Raw genomic sequence first — 12434 nt, 5'->3', positions numbered from 1 at the left:
GATGTGAAACAAGTCGACAGATCATGACACTGCTGCCCAGTCAATAATGAGGAAACCATGCTGGAAACATGTTTACTTTAACTGCAGAGAAAGGAAACGGCTTCAGTTCAGTTTGCAGCCAGCAGAGGACACTAGCAACACAAAACATTTGAACCTGCACATGAGTGGAGTGTGTTTCATGACGTGGCTTATTTCCCCAGTCAGAATTTTTTTTTTTTTAGCTGTAGCTTAAAGGTGAAATAGTAATTGTGTAAGTGGACCACAACCACATGTTAATAAGGCTGACACACAAGTATTCTGCATCTGTGTCTTACTCTTGCAGTACACATGCACATATCCAACACACACATGTCCACTGTCTCATTTGTGAAGTGCAGTAAAACAGGACTGTGCCTCCGCACAAGCCAGGACAGGTTACTCTAATGGTGCTGAGAGGGAATAAAATTGCAGAGCCGAGCCTAAGAGGGAGGAAAGGTATAATGGGGTAGACCCTTCCTCCCCTCCTCCTCCTCCCACCTCACTACTGTCCCTCTGCAGGTGGTGAAAGTGAAGAATTCCCGGGGAGGGCAGGAAGGAAGCGAAGGCCCAGGTGTGGCGACTGTAGAGAGCTAGAGCCCGTCTTCCTCTGTTATTTAGTGCGGAGTGGCCTCAAAATAAAAGAAGCTGGGGAAAGTCCAGAAAACCAAGCAACATTATTAGACTACAGAGGAACCTGTCAGCAGAGACAATATTTCACACAGGTAATAACAGTGTGTGTGAGCATGAGAGAGCTGGCCTAACTCGATACTGCAACAATTCCCCATCAAGCTTGATTTATATGTCTTGATATTTACTATTATCAAGCTTATTAATGATATAGAAGAATTACGTGAAGGAAAAACAGATAAGAAATTGCCCAATTTTCCCAACATTACTGATGAGCTTCTCTAATATAATCACAGCTATTGTGCTGACATCCCTGACCTGAGCAAGACACTGATTAAGCCTGTCACATACAGTATGCCTGTCTCAACAAATACCAGCTTTCCAATAAACTCCACAGATTTACACCCGTCTCCTCCAGCACACTGAACCCAATCAAGTTTCATTTTGCAGATAATGTGGAGGTGAAAGGCCCTGTTTATCAGGCTGACAGAACTCATTTTCATTCCTCAGGCACCCCCAGCTCTGCTGCATTTTTACGACCACTTAATTAGAGGGGCAGGGCTCATCTCTTCCTCTGAGGCAGAACAAAGGTTGGGGAGCAAAAATAGAAAGTGCATTCTGGGATGGCTGCACAATTTGAGGCCCCTGTTTGGTTTTCAGCAGATGCTGAAACCTCAAAACGCACTCAGAGATAAACTGGGATTTCACACACAAGCCACTTACAGATAGTGCAGCTAAGGTCAAAATGAGGAGATGTTGTGGTGTAAAGTTGATACTTATTAATGAATAATCAGTATAACTAACATTTTACTCCAGAACCATTGAAAAAAAAAAAAGCAAAATCTAAAATCTGCGAATTTCAGTGTGATGCAGAGACAGCCATTGGAAATGTCACGATGAATACTATGACATTTTTTATACGAGTGGGTAGCACGGTAGGGCAGTAGTGTTACTGTAGCCCCGCAGTGAGATGGTTCTGGGTTCGAACCCCGGGCCTAGGACCATTCTGTGTGGAGTTTGCATGTTTATCCTATTACTGCATGGGTTCTCTCCAGGTACTCCTGCTTAATTCCGCAATCCAAAAACAAGCACATTAGCTTACTTGGCTACTTTAATGCCCTATTATACTATTGACTTTTTGATGCCTTGCTAAACTGTGAATTTTTATGCCTTATTGTACTATGCTGTTTATGACATTTTTATGGCCTACTATAATATAAAATTTTTTGACATTATTATGTCTTACTATACTCTGACCTTTCATGCCTTACTATACTACAATATTGTTTGACATTTTAATGCCTTAATATTTCATGACGTTTTTATGACATTTTATGCCTTACTAAAGGATGACATTTATGGTTACTTTTATGCCTTACTATATTATGATGTTTTATGCCATAATTTACTATGAAGATTTATGCCTTATTATACTATGATGTTTTTTGTCATTTTTATACTTTTTGAAATTATTATGCCTTGCTATATTATGACAATTTTTTGACATTTTTAATTCTTACAGTACTATGATATTTTTTGAAATTTGAAAGTCTTACAATGCTATGAAGTTTTATAACTTACCATATTATGACGTTTTTTGACATTTTTATGCCTTTTTATACTATGACGTTTTGTGCCTTACTATAATATGATGTTATTTGACTTTTTAATCCTTTCTGTACTGTACTTTAGGCCTTACTATACTCAGACCTTTCATGCCTTACTGTACAACAATGTTGTTTGACATTTTCATTCCATTTTTATGCCTTATAATGAATCTACATTTTATGCCTTACTATACTATTACGTTTTATGCTTTGATGTAGTATGACATTCTTTGACATTTTCATGCTTTACTATACTATGACGTTTTATGCTTTGATATAGTATGACATTGTTTGAAATTTTTATGCCTTACTATACTATGACGTTTTTTTGACATTTTTATGCCTTATTATACTATAAATTTTTTTCAGTTTTTTATGCCTTGATATACTATGACGTTTTATGCCTTAGTATAGTATGACATTTTTTGCCATTTTTATGCCTTAGTATACTATAACGTGTTTTCAGTTTATTATGCCTTACTGTACTATGACATTTTTATGCGTAACTATACTATGATGTTTTTTGACGTTTTTATACCTTGCTATACTATGACGTTTTATGCTTAGATATAGTATGACATTGTTTGAAATTTTTATGCCTTACTATACTTTGACGTTTTTTTGACATTTTTATGCCTTACTATACTTTGACGTTTTTTTGACATTTTTATGCCTTACTATACTATGACGTTTTATGCCTTAGTATAGTATGACATTTTTTGCCATTTTTATGCCTTAGTATACTATAACGTGTTTTCAGTTTATTATGCCTTACTGTACTATGACATTTTTATGCGTTACTATACTATGATGTTTTTTGACATTTTTATGCCTTACTATACTATGCTGTTTTTTGACTTTTTTATGACTTACTATATTATGATGTTTTATGCCTTAGTATAATGTGATGTTTTTTGACATTTTTATGCCTTAATATACTATGACGTTTTATGCCTTACTATACTATGACATTTTTTTTATATTTTTATGTCTTACTGTACTATGACGTTTTTTCACTTTTTTTTGCCTTACTATACTATGACGTTTTATGCCTTAGTATAGCATGATGTTTTTTGACATTTTAATGCCTTAGTATACTATGACGTTTTTTCTCAATTTTTTATGCCTTACTATACTATGATGTTTTATGCCTAAACATAGTATGACATTTATTAACATTTTTGTGCCTTATTATACTATAACATTTCTTAACTTTTTTATGCCTTATTATACTATGACGTTTTTTCTCAATTTTTTATGCCTTACTATATGATGATGTTTTATGCCATAGTATAGTATGACGTTTTTTGCCATATTTATGCCTTACTATACTATGATGTTTTATGCCTAAACATAGTATGACATTTATTAACATTTTTGTGCCTTATTATACTATAACATTTCTTAACTTTTTTATGCCTTATTATACTATGACGTTTTTTCACTTTTTTATGCCTTACTATATTATGATGTTTTATGCCTTAGTATAGTATGACATTTCTTGCCATTTTTATGCCTTAGTATACTATGACTTTTTTGACATTTTAATGCCTTACTATAGTATGATGTTTTTTGACATTTTTATGCCTTACTATACTATGACGTTTTTTCAGTTTTTTATGCCTTACTATACTATGAAGTTTCATGCCTTAGTATAGTATGACGTTTTTTCACATTTTTATGCCTCATTATACTATGAAGTTTTTTGACATTTTTATGCCTTACTATACTATGACGTTTTATGCCTTAGTATAGTATGACGTTTTTTGACATTTTTATGCATTATTATACTATGATGTTTTTTCACTTTTTTATGCCTTACTATACTATGACATTTTTTGACTTTTTTATGCTTTACTATATTATGATGTTTTATGCCTTAGTATAATGTGACGTTTTTATCAATTTTTATGCCTTACTATACTATGATGTTTTTTGACATTTTTATGCCTTATTATACTATGACGTTTTTTCAGTTTTTTATGCCTTACTATACTATAACGTTTTATGCCTTAGTATAGAATGACATTTTTTGCCATTTTTATGCCTTACTATACTATGACGTTTTTTGACTTTTTTATGCCTTACTATACCATGACGTTTTTTGACTTAATATAGTATGATGTTTTTTGTCATTTTTATGCCTTAGTATACTATGACGTTTTTTCACTTTTTTATGCCTTACTATACTATGAAGTTTTTTCACTTTTTTATGCCGTACTATACTATGACGTTTTTTCAGTTTATTATGCCTTACTATACTATGAAGTTTTATGCCTATGTATAATATGATGTTTTTTGTCATTTTTATGCCTAACTATACTATGATGTTTTTTGACATTTTTATGCCTTATTATGCTATTACGTTTTTTCACATTTTTATGCCTCATTATACTATGAAGTTTTTTTGACATTTTTATGCCTTATTATGCTATTACGTTTTTTCACATTTTTATGCCTCATTATACTATGACGTTTTTTGACATTTTTATGCCTTATTATACTATGACGTTTTTTCACTTTTTTATGCCTTACTATACTATGACGTTTTATGCCTTAGTATAGTATGACATTTTTTGACATTTTTATGCCTTACTATACTATGACGTTTTTTGACTTTTTTATGCCTTACTATACCATGACGTTTTTTGACTTAATATAGTTTGATGTTTTTTGTCATTTTTATGCCTTAGTATACTATGACGTTTTTTCACTTTTTTATGCCTTACTATACTATGATGTTTTTTGACATTTTTATGCCTTACTATACTATGACGTTTTTTGACATTTTTATGCCTTAATATACTATGACATTTTATGCCTTACTATACTATGACGTTTTTTTTATATTTTTATGTCTTACTATACTATGACGTTTTTTCACTTTTTTTTGCCTTACTATACTATGACGTTTTATGCCTTAGTATAGTATGATGTTTTTTAACATTTTTATGCCTACTATACTATGAAGTTTTTTGACATTTTTATGCCTTACTATACTATGACGTTTTATGCCTTAGTATAGTATGATGTTTTTTAACATTTTTATGCCTACTATACTATGAAGTTTTTTGACATTTTTATGCCTTACTATACTATGACGTTTTATGCCTTAGTATAGTATGATGTTTTTTAACATTTTTATGCCTACTATACTATGAAGTTTTTTGACATTTTTATGCCTTACTATACTATGACGTTTTATGCCTTAGTATAGTATGATGTTTTTTAACATTTTTATGCCTACTATACTATGAAGTTTTTTGACATTTTTATGCCTTACTATACTATGACGTTTTATGCCTTAGTATAGTATGATGTTTTTTAACATTTTTATGCCTACTATACTATGAAGTTTTTTGACATTTTTATGCCTTACTATACTATGACGTTTTTTGACTTTTTTATACCTTACTATACCATGACATTTTTTGACTTTATATAGTATGATGTTTTTTGTCATTTTTATGACTTACTATACTATGACGTTTTTTTACTTTTTTATGCCTTACTATACTATGATGTTTTTTCACTTTTTTATGCCTTACTATACTATGACGTTTTTTCAGTTTATTATGCCTTACTATACTATGAAGTTTTATTCCTATGTATACTATGACGTTTTTGGTCATTTTTATGCCTTACTATACTATGATGTTTTGTGACATTTTTATGCCTTACTATACTATGAAGTTTCATGCCTTAGTATAGTATGAACATTTTTATGCCTTATTATACTATGACGTTTTTTCACATTTTTATGCCTCATTATACTATGAAGTTTTTTGACATTTTGATGCCTTACTATACTATGACGTTTTATGCCTTAGTATAGTATGACGTTTTTTGACATTTTTATGCCTTATTATATTATGACGTTTTTTCAGTTTTTTATGCCTTATTATACTATGACGTTTTTTCACATTTTTATGCCTTACTATACTATGCCGTTTTTTGACTTTTTTATGCTTTACTATATTATGATGTTTTATGCCTTAGTATAATGTGACGTTTTTTATCAATTTTTATGCCTTACTATACTATGACGTTTTTTGACATTTTTATGCCTTATTATACTATGACGTTTTTTTGACATTTTTATGCCTTTCTATACTATAACATTTTTTCAGTTTATTATGCTTTACTATACTATGAAGTTTTTTCAGTTTTTTATGCCTTACTATACTATGAGGTTTTATGCCTTAATATAGTATGACATTTTTTGCCATTTTTATTCTTTAGTATACTATGACGTTTTTTGACATTTTTAAGCCTTACTATACTATAACGTTTTTTCAGTTTATTATGCCTTACTATACTATGACGTTTTATGCCTTAACATAGTATGACATTTTTTAACATTTTTGTGCCTTATAATACTATGATGTTTTTTCACTTTTTTATGCCTTACTATACTATGACGTTTTTTGAGTTTATTATGCCTTACTATACTATGAAGTTTCATGCCTATGTATACTATGATGTTTTTTGTCATTTTTATGCCTTACTATACTATGACGTTTTTTGACATTTTTATGCCTTACTATACTATGACGTTTTTTGACATTTTTATGCCTTACTATAGTATGATGTTTTTTCAGTTTTTTATGCCTTATTATACTATAAAGTTTCATGCCTTAGTATAGTATGACATTTTTTAACATTTTTGTGCCTTATTATACTATGACGTTTTTTCACTTTTTTATGACTTGCTATACTATGACGTTTTTTCAGTTTTTTATGCCTTACTATACTATAACATTTTATGCCTTAGTATAGTATGACGTTTTTTGACATTTTTATGCCTTACTATACTTTGACGTTTTATGCCTTAGTATAGTATGACGTTTTTTGACATTTTTATGCCTTACTATACTTTGACGTTTTATGCCTTAGTATAGTATGACGTTTTTTGACATTTTTATGCCTTACTATACTTTGACGTTTTATGCCTTAGTATAGTATGACGTTTTTTGACATTTTTATGCCTTACTATACTTTGACGTTTTATGCCTTAGTATAGTATGACGTTTTTTGACATTTTTATGCCTTACTATACTTTGACGTTTTATGCCTTAGTATAGTATGACGTTTTTTGACATTTTTATGCCTTACTATACTTTGACGTTTTATGCCTTAGTATAGTATGACGTTTTTTGACATTTTTATGCCTTACTATACTTTGACGTTTTATGCCTTAGTATAGTATGACGTTTTTTGACATTTTTATGCCTTACTATACTTTGACGTTTTATGCCTTAGTATAGTATGACGTTTTTTGACATTTTTATGCCTTACTATACTTTGACGTTTTATGCCTTAGTATAGTATGACGTTTTTTGACATTTTTATGCCTTACTATACTTTGACGTTTTATGCCTTAGTATAGTATGACGTTTTTTGACATTTTTATGCCTTACTATACTTTGACGTTTTATGCCTTAGTATAGTATGACGTTTTTTGACATTTTTATGCCTTACTATACTTTGACGTTTTATGCCTTAGTATAGTATGACGTTTTTTGACATTTTTATGCCTTACTATACTTTGACGTTTTATGCCTTAGTATAGTATGACGTTTTTTGACATTTTTATGCCTTACTATACTTTGACGTTTTATGCCTTAGTATAGTATGACGTTTTTTGACATTTTTATGCCTTACTATACTTTGACGTTTTATGCCTTAGTATAGTATGACGTTTTTTGACATTTTTATGCCTTACTATACTTTGACGTTTTATGCCTTAGTATAGTATGACGTTTTTTGACATTTTTATGCCTTACTATACTTTGACGTTTTATGCCTTAGTATAGTATGACGTTTTTTGACATTTTTATGCCTTACTATACTTTGACGTTTTATGCCTTAGTATAGTATGACGTTTTTTGACATTTTTATGCCTTACTATACTTTGACGTTTTATGCCTTAGTATAGTATGACGTTTTTTGACATTTTTATGCCTTACTATACTTTGACGTTTTATGCCTTAGTATAGTATGACGTTTTTTGACATTTTTATGCCTTACTATACTTTGACGTTTTATGCCTTAGTATAGTATGACGTTTTTTGACATTTTTATGCCTTACTATACTTTGACGTTTTATGCCTTAGTATAGTATGACGTTTTTTGACATTTTTATGCCTTACTATACTTTGACGTTTTATGCCTTAGTATAGTATGACGTTTTTTGACATTTTTATGCCTTACTATACTTTGACGTTTTATGCCTTAGTATAGTATGACGTTTTTTGACATTTTTATGCCTTACTATACTTTGACGTTTTATGCCTTAGTATAGTATGACGTTTTTTGACATTTTTATGCCTTACTATACTTTGACGTTTTATGCCTTAGTATAGTATGACGTTTTTTGACATTTTTATGCCTTACTATACTATGACGTTTTATGCCTTAGTATAGTATGACATTTTTTGAAATTTTTATGCCTTAGTATACTACGACTTCTTTTTCAGTTTTTTATGCCTTACTATACTATGACGTTTTTTGACATTTTTATGCCTTACTATACTATGACGTTTTTTCAGTTTTTTATGCCTTACTATACTATAACATTTTATGCCTTAGTATAGTATGACATTTTTTGTCATTTTTGTGCCTTACTACACAATGAGGTTTTTTGACATTTTTATGCCTTACTATACTATGACGTTTTTTCAGTTTTTTATGCCTTACTATATTATAACATTTTATGCCTTAGTATACTATGACGTTTTTTGACATTTTTATGCCTTACTATACTATAACATTTTATGCCTTAGTATACGATGACGTTTTTTGACATTTTTATGCCTTACTATACTATAACATTTTATGCCTTAGTATACGATGACGTTTTTTGACATTTTTATGCCTTACTATACTATAACATTTTATGCCTTAGTATACGATGACGTTTTTTGACATTTTTATGCCTTACTATACTATAACATTTTATGCCTTAGTATACGATGACGTTTTTTGACATTTTTATGCCTTACTATACTATAACATTTTATGCCTTAGTATACGATGACGTTTTTTGACATTTTTATGCCTTACTATACTATAACATTTTATGCCTTAGTATACGATGACGTTTTTTGACATTTTTATGCCTTACTATACTATAACATTTTATGCCTTAGTATACGATGACGTTTTTTGACATTTTTATGCCTTACTATACTATAACATTTTATGCCTTAGTATACGATGACGTTTTTTGACATTTTTATGCCTTACTATACTATAACATTTTATGCCTTAGTATACGATGACGTTTTTTGACATTTTTATGCCTTACTATACTATAACATTTTATGCCTTAGTATACGATGACGTTTTTTGACATTTTTATGCCTTACTATACTATAACATTTTATGCCTTAGTATACGATGACGTTTTTTGACATTTTTATGCCTTACTATACTATAACATTTTATGCCTTAGTATACGATGACGTTTTTTGACATTTTTATGCCTTACTATACTATAACATTTTATGCCTTAGTATACGATGACGTTTTTTGACATTTTTATGCCTTACTATACTATAACATTTTATGCCTTAGTATAGTATGACATTTTGTGTCATTTTTGTGCCTTACCATACTGTGACGTTTTTTGCAATTTTTATGCCTTACCATACTATGATGTTTTCTGCCTTAGTATAGAATGACATTTTTTTTCATTTTTGTGCCTTACTATACTGTGACGTTTTATGCCTTAGTATAGTATGACGTTTTTTTGACATTTTTATGCCTTACTATACTATGACCTTTTATGCCTTAACATAGTATGACATTTTTTAACATTTTTATGCCTTACTATACTATGAAGTTTTTTGACATTTTTATGCCTTACTATACTATGCTGTTTTTTGACTTTTTTATGCCTTACTATATTATGATGTTTTATGCCTTAGTATAATGTGATGTTTTTTTTCATTTTTATGCCTTAGTATAGTATGACGTTTTTTTATATTTTTATGTCCTACTATACTATGACGTTTTATGCCTTTACATAGTATGACGTTTTTTAACATTTTTATGCCTTACTATACTATGACGTTTCATGCCTTAGTATAGTATGACGTTTTTTAACATTTTTATGCCTACTATACTATGACGTTTTTTGACATTTTTATGCCTTACTATACTATGACGTTTCATGCCTTAGTATAGTATGACGTTTTTTAACATTTTTATGCCTACTATACTATGACGTTTTTTGACATTTTTATGCCTTACTATACTATGACGTTTCATGCCTTAGTATAGTATGACGTTTTTTAACATTTTTATGCCTACTATACTATGACGTTTTTTGACATTTTTATGCCTTACTATACTATGACGTTTCATGCCTTAGTATAGTATGACGTTTTTTAACATTTTTATGCCTACTATACTATGACGTTTTTTGACATTTTTATGCCTTACTATACTATGACGTTTCATGCCTTAGTATAGTATGACGTTTTTTAACATTTTTATGCCTACTATACTATGACGTTTTTTGACATTTTTATGCCTTACTATACTATGACGTTTCATGCCTTAGTATAGTATGACGTTTTTTAACATTTTTATGCCTACTATACTATGACGTTTTTTGACATTTTTATGCCTTACTATACTATGACGTTTCATGCCTTAGTATAGTATGACGTTTTTTAACATTTTTATGCCTACTATACTATGACGTTTTTTGACATTTTTATGCCTTACTATACTATGACGTTTCATGCCTTAGTATAGTATGACGTTTTTTAACATTTTTATGCCTACTATACTATGACGTTTTTTGACATTTTTATGCCTTACTATACTATGACGTTTCATGCCTTAGTATAGTATGACGTTTTTTAACATTTTTATGCCTACTATACTATGACGTTTTTTGACATTTTTATGCCTTACTATACTATGACGTTTCATGCCTTAGTATAGTATGACGTTTTTTAACATTTTTATGCCTACTATACTATGACGTTTTTTGACATTTTTATGCCTTACTATACTATGACGTTTCATGCCTTAGTATAGTATGACGTTTTTTAACATTTTTATGCCTACTATACTATGACGTTTTTTGACATTTTTATGCCTTACTATACTATGACGTTTCATGCCTTAGTATAGTATGACGTTTTTTAACATTTTTATGCCTACTATACTATGACGTTTTTTGACATTTTTATGCCTTACTATACTATGACGTTTCATGCCTTAGTATAGTATGACGTTTTTTAACATTTTTATGCCTACTATACTATGACGTTTTTTGACATTTTTATGCCTTACTATACTATGACGTTTCATGCCTTAGTATAGTATGACGTTTTTTAACATTTTTATGCCTACTATACTATGACGTTTTTTGACATTTTTATGCCTTACTATACTATGACGTTTCATGCCTTAGTATAGTATGACGTTTTTTAACATTTTTATGCCTACTATACTATGACGTTTTTTGACATTTTTATGCCTTACTATACTATGACGTTTCATGCCTTAGTATAGTATGACGTTTTTTAACATTTTTATGCCTACTATACTATGACGTTTTTTGACATTTTTATGCCTTACTATACTATGACGTTTTTGGACATTTTTATGCCTTACTATACTATGACATTTTATGCCTTAGTATAGTATGACATTTTGTGTCATTTTTGTGCCCTACCATACTGTGACGTTTTTTGCAATTTTTATGCCTGACTTTACTATGACGTTTTATGCCTTAGCATACTATGACGTTTTTTGACATTTTTATGCCTTACCATACTATGATGTTTTCTGCCTTAGTATAGAATGACATTTTTTTTCATTTTTGTGCCTTACTATACTGTGACGTTTTATGCCTTAGTATAGTATGACGTTTTTTGACATTTTTATGCCTTACTATACTATGACCTTTTATGCCTTAACATAGTATGACATTTTTTAACATTTTTATGACTTACTATACTATGAAGTTTTTTGACATTTTTATGCCTTACTATACTATGCTGTTTTTTGACTTTTTTATGCCTTACTATATTATGATGTTTTATGCCTTAGTATAATGTGATGTTTTTTTTCATTTTTATGCCTTAGTATAGTATGACGTTTTTTTATATTTTTATGTCTTACTATACTATGACGTTTTATGCCTTTACATAGTATGAC

This window comes from Seriola dumerili, unplaced genomic scaffold (genome assembly GCF_002260705.1).
Source record: "Seriola dumerili isolate Sdu_G_001 unplaced genomic scaffold, Sdu_1.0 BDQW01000291.1, whole genome shotgun sequence".
Classification (NCBI taxonomy): Eukaryota; Metazoa; Chordata; class Actinopteri; order Carangiformes; family Carangidae; genus Seriola; species Seriola dumerili.
The sequence above is the reverse complement of the archived record's forward strand: the minus strand, read 5'-3'. Positions refer to the sequence as shown.